The sequence below is a fragment of the Synchiropus splendidus genome, chromosome 5 (genome assembly GCF_027744825.2).
Source record: "Synchiropus splendidus isolate RoL2022-P1 chromosome 5, RoL_Sspl_1.0, whole genome shotgun sequence".
Lineage (NCBI taxonomy): Eukaryota > Metazoa > Chordata > Actinopteri > Syngnathiformes > Callionymidae > Synchiropus > Synchiropus splendidus.
The window spans coordinates 26,584,001-26,590,000 of NC_071338.1; the positions used below are offsets into that span (position 1 = coordinate 26,584,001).

Below are 6,000 nucleotides of genomic sequence, written 5' to 3' on the forward strand. Positions count from 1 at the left end.
CTCAACTAGCCACCTCTGTTAGCGCCTCGGCTAACCAGTCATGACTGACACGTTTCCACTTCCCATCCAGAGCTGGAGCCGCTTCCTCTTGCTAGCAGCGTTTCCCATGCAGCTGCTGAGGCCGTTTATCAATGTGCAGCGGTCAGTACAGCGCGAAGTCAATCGTTCACCATCTTAATCTGGGCTCAGGACTAATGAAAGCTGCCTCACTGATTGCGGGACAACAGATTGAGGCAATTTAAGTGAGCAGATAAACCCTGTCTGAGATAGTTTGGGATTGTTCAGATCATTTATTCATCGACCACCACCTTCTAAACTGGGACGCTGTGTTTGAATCAAACAGCAATTGAAGGAAGAGGTCAGGTGTGCGGACGGCGGCTTCAGCATCTGTCCGTCAGATGTTGCTCTGCTAAACAGGACCTTCACAGCGGCCTGATGTGGAACACAGCGTGGATGGGATCTTCAGCTTCATGAACGGTGAGAACTTCCTGCAGGTCATAGAGCACAAGCTGTGCAAGGTCAGGACTGAGCCACCATGGGTTTAGGACTTCATGTTAAAACGTACAGATTGTCATAGCTGTCTGATGTTAGACTCGGGTGCGATGTGTACTGGTCGACAGAAGGCTCAGAGACCAGATTAAATTAGGAGTTTAGGAAACAATGACAAGATGAAACACAGACGAACAGGAACAAAGAACAAAATGCGCCAGAACCAGAACACGGACCGGGAACGACATGTAAGGGCTGGGGAACAGAAAAAACAAACGGGGTAAAGACAAATGCACTCGGACATAAACTCGCGAGGCCCAATCAACGCTTGGTGGTGGAAAACACACACACACACACGAGGCAATAACTATATCTGTGAGAAAACAAAAGGTGAGATCTACAAAATACTAATACGCAGAATTGACCGGAGAATGAAAGTGAAAACAGAAATGAAGCCAGAAGGACGAGAACTAAGACGGAAGCTGAAGGAGGATTTTAAATATTCAAGGAAGGTTAGCGAGAGAGTGGAGTCTTGGGAGAGTTTACCGGAGGAACGCGAAGTAACCATCTGGCAACACAAGCTGGCGTAGAGGAGTTGATATCCGGGAGAGTCCCATTACCAAATGCACGCCAGCTGTGTCGCTTGGAAAGCTGGAGAGAGACAAGGAACGGGCAACGTGGGAACAACCGGGAATCACAAAAATAAAAGCATGGAAAACCCCGGACATGACAGCAACAATAAAAGCATGGAGACAAGCGGACATGACATAGATAGACTTGACTTGAAAGACTCTATTTTCAAATTGTCGACGTGAACAGATGTATGAAGTACACAGGCACATTTGAAAGGATGATGAGCAGAGTACAGCTGGAGAACACACTGTACTGGATGAAGAGGTTGTTTCCCTTCTCTACTGAGACTGACAGCAGCAGTCATGCTCCGTCTGTGCCTTCCTGTTCCTCTTGACCCGTCTGACCAGCTCTCCCTCCATGTAATGGGCTGTGAGAGGTGCTACATAAATGAACAAGCTGCGATTGATTGAAACGTGATCGGCTGACCATTATTGATCTACGACATCAAAGACAGCACTGACAGGACATTTGGACTTAAAGACTCAAAGAGTCGATCATCATTACGGTGGTGTAAGCTTATGGTTCTTCAACTTCAAGGATGCTATTTTGGAGCAGGCCTGAATTCAGATGGTGAAATAAAAGCTCAGCGTGTAGTGCACTTTTGTATGGAACCACTAGTGGGACAAGAGTACTCACAGTGTACTGCTTGACCATTAAAATCCAACCACAGCCGGAGATTTGCAGTCACACAAGAGACATTTACTTGACAGCATCTGTCATTAGTTTAAAGAGCAATGCATGGATTAATAAATATGTAAATAAATCAAAACAGTTTGTTTTCTTTATATTAGAGCGTAGATTTAAAATCCACATTTTGTCATATTTCATTGTTAATATTGTCAAATGAACATTTCAAATAAATACACGGCCACTGTATGCCATCTTTTTTATATCAAATACTAAATAAATCATTGCAGGAAATGTTTGTCATTATGATGCTTTCAAGTTAAAGAATATGTATTTTTAAACATATTACGGTTTTATTTCAAGTCTTAAGGATTTATATGGTATGATGCTGAACAAGCCTTGAAGGTCAGTTAGTTGGGAGAAGTTTTTTTTTATTCTTTATTTTACCAATTGATGACAACTCTCCTTTGTTCTAGCAGTTTCTAATGGCTACAAAGTAAAGGTTCTTTCTCCCTGGAATTTCAAAATCAGAATCAGAATAGAATTTATTGCCATGGTCAGTGGGGGTTCCACCAACTAGGAAAGTGCTTCGAAATAAAGTGATGTAAATAAAATAAAATAAAATAAAATAAAATAAAATAAAATAAAATAAAATAAAATAAAATAAAATAAAATAATGTGATACAGATTGTGATTAATCATTGCAATTGTTAACTCAATTTATTATATATTTTTAAAGCGATTAACAGCATGAATATACTCATTTATTATAGGTTATTTAATCAGTAATTTAGTGCTTGAGATAAAGTGCAAATAAAAATGTGTAAATAAAAATGTCATGAAAATACAGTGTATCATTGTAGTGTTTTTTTAAGTTTGATTAAAGTTAATTTATTTTCAACCTACATTTAGAAAAAAAAGCAACATTAAACAGATAGTTGAGTTTAAATAAAATCACTCCGGAATGGTCAGATCAATTCAAAGCGCTGGCCACATACACAATGTTAAAGAATCAGCATCGGATTTTTGGGTTTAATCCCGACATGCAGAGAAGCCAGCGTCTGATTCAGCTGCATGTGAGCGCGGATAATCGACTGTAAGTGACTTGCATCACCAGTCCTCCCTCCCTCTCCTCCTCCCTGCGCGCAGCTGCGACCAATGAGACCAGTGAGCGGAGACAAAACACCAGCGTGCGCGTGTTTCTGACCGCAATTTAACTGCTGTGTTGGAGAGCGACGAGCCACGAACAGGTAGGAACGCACTTCCACTTCTTTTCTCTCGAGCCGCGCTTTGCTGGAGTCAGCGTTTGTTTGCTTCAGTCAGTGAGTTCAAACCGTTTACATGAGCTGGATTCACTTGTCATGACGCCAACAGCAAAGTCAGAATCAACACATTTCTGCGCGCTGGACTTCGGAGGCTGCGAGCGCACGTGTGGGCGCTGTCCGCGGTGCTGGAGGAGCCTGTTGGAATTGACGGGGACTTGAAAAGTCTCTGACTCTGAAGGATGCGGTTCTAGAAAAGGGACACTTGAATGCGATGTATCTCCCGAAACAAAGAGGAAAGAGATCTGTTGGCGCTGAAATTAAATCTAGATTTTCTTTTTCTGAAGAGTTGTAACAGGTTTAAAAACCTCCGCTTATACACCTGTATCGCCCAGTGTGTTGAAGCTGCGATGGATTAAGAAATATCATCCATTTACATCATGTTTAAATTGGAAATACTCCTTGGCGTCTCTCTCACTGGTTATGTGTGACACAGCTAGAGTTGTGTTGTGATCTATGCACGTCACGTCTTCAGGCGACGTCCAGATTTGGACGTCTCCAGACCAAGAGTGCCAGACTCAGTCAGTGGTACAATTCCCAACCCACAAACAGTTTTGGTCCAAGTCACATTCACGCCTGTCTGTAATCGCCGATGCTTCAACAATAAACGTTAAATGAATATCCTCCTTTTATTTCCTTAAAGATTGTTTTTCTTTAATTCAGCAAAGTCACTTGACCAGCTCATACTGACTTTGGTGAAATCCACCTTCTTTTCTGCTAATTTTTTTAAGGATATTTCAATATAAACATAGAACAAAACAAAAGAAAAATATAAATATAAGTTCAAAGGTCACCTCTGCTCCGTTACGCTTCTCAAACAAGCCCTTTATACCATCATGTCTTGGAGCCCACTACAGGCCTGTTCAAAGTTATCGCCGATCCTATGTATCATTAAAGCAAGTAGCAGACAGTAATTGCTGGATAATTAATACACCACGTTGTTCAGTCGCGGGTAGGTGCAAAGACGTGGGGATGACACGGCACTTATCTAGTCAGGATCATCCCCACTGTCTTGGTCGTGTACTTTGTAGCACTGACATCACTACCCCATTCATTCAATGGATTTCAACTCTTTGTTTTTAATACCTCATTATTTGTTTAAAAAGTTGCGCATTAACTGAGCTGTATACAGCAAGTACTTCAGATGAAGTGAAGTGAGTGTAGCCAAGCAGCCACAGAAGCTGCTCAGGCTGCCACCTTCTGGTGACGTTTCGCTGTTCAGTTTCATGTTGGGATTAAAAAAAATAAATGTTTTTGTCACTTCAAATGAACATGATTTGGGCTCAACATGAAACTGCTGTATCCACAATAAGATGACCTGGAATCGGACCTGGAAGATGTGTCCGAGCTGACGTTTGCTGATGACATCACTTTATACATTGTACAAGTGTACAGTTGACAAGGACTCACTCGACACCTCCGCAGTAATGTGCAGAAACTGAAACAGTTTATTTGCACATCACTGGACTGTGCTACAAAAGTAGAACAATACAGTCAACGACTATGAAAAAAATGAGGTTTAGCTGGGTTCAGTGTGCGGACTATATTTCACCTCACTCGTCTGTACTTACTACAATGACTCAGGGACACGACGTTGGAGCTATTGAAAGTGCTAGAACATTCCTTATTAGATCCATTGTTACAGGGTCTAATGACACTGTAATAATTGTAGGAATGTAATAGTTGGAAGGAAGCCTGTTGGACACCAATGTAAAATAATGCCATCTAGTGGCAGGAGGATGTCACAACACAAGAAATCAATACGCATTAACCGGTGCAGTTAGCAACCGTATTCCCACAGGCAGTGAACCTGTGAGATAAAGGATGACCTCCTATCCATTGGGAATTCGATCTGTTTCCTGTTAAGAAATCAACTCTAAATACTTCACATTATTACTTTTTTTCCAACCATATTTTTGGGGTGGACCTGCCGTGACATTCAGCCAAGGACAAACAAATGATTTTCACCAGCCCCTGCAGCCAATAACCTCACAGAGGAGCATGAAATGATGATTCCTCGTGTAGGAAGGATCCAATAACGGTGGCTTAGATTCAGACTGTTTCCCAAACTAGACATGGTCAGAGATGACGACCCAGGAAAAGACTGTGTGGGTTGTTGATAAGGACATTTGAATATCTTACGAACCACTGGTGTTTGTTATCTGCTTGTTTTATCACCTCAGATGTCCAGGACGTCTGTCAGGAGGTTTCTAACTTTTAAACGACGTGGATGCAGGTGCAGAGCTGCACGAGTTACCTGAACATCTAAGGCAGGGTGGATCAGAGCCTTCATTTATTTCTGCCAAAATACGAACCAGGCTCCACCAGAGGATTTTTCCAGCCCCGGAGAAATCAAGTACGATCAAGCCAGCGTCTGTCTGTCATTGCAGTCCAATTTTAGGGAACATTTGCAGACTTAAGCCTCCCCTTCTGTTTCAAGATCTAAACTATTCTCCGTAGAAGTGGATGCTGCAACTGCAGCAGCTTTTCAAAGACCACTGCCAGCTAGCAAGGGCTATAGGAAGCACATGTCAACCACACATATGCTCACACCTACAGGTGACTCAGCATCATCAGGCAGTCTGGGTGTATTTGGGTCTGTGGGAGGAAACCAGAGTATTTGAAGAACACTAAAGCAAGCACATAGAGAAAGAAACTTTCCCTCTTGAGATCGCCTGCCTTTAAGAAGCACAGCGATCCATAATGCACTGCAGCAGTTCAACTTCTTGAATGCTGATGTCCAGACTTGACAATTCTTATTTGCCCCCTTTATGACCACCCCAAGTGTAATGCTGCTGTTGTGTCATCAGCTATCACCACAATAATAAGGAATAAAATCGAAGGACCTTCATCCATCCTCAACTGCTTATCCGTTGTCGGGTTGTGGGGGCAGCTGCTACAAAAGGTTGCACCCAACACCCTTCTCCTG

General features: G+C 42.4%; 1 protein-coding gene across 2 annotated transcripts in view; it reads left to right on the forward strand.

The window, feature by feature from the left end:
* The first annotated feature begins 2,919 nt into the window (after nucleotides 1-2,919).
* Nucleotides 2,920-6,000, forward strand: part of cpne7 (copine VII) — a 47,816-nt gene continuing 44,735 nt past the window's right edge. Inside the window, exons 1-2 of one of the 2 annotated variants that reach the window (XM_053864912.1) lie at nucleotides 2,979-2,999; nucleotides 5,255-5,427. The gene's annotated coding sequence lies outside the window, so the exon portion shown is untranslated. Of the gene's footprint in view, nucleotides 3,000-5,254; nucleotides 5,428-6,000 lie in introns of both variants that reach the window. The other variant, XM_053864911.1, reaches the window with a different exon arrangement.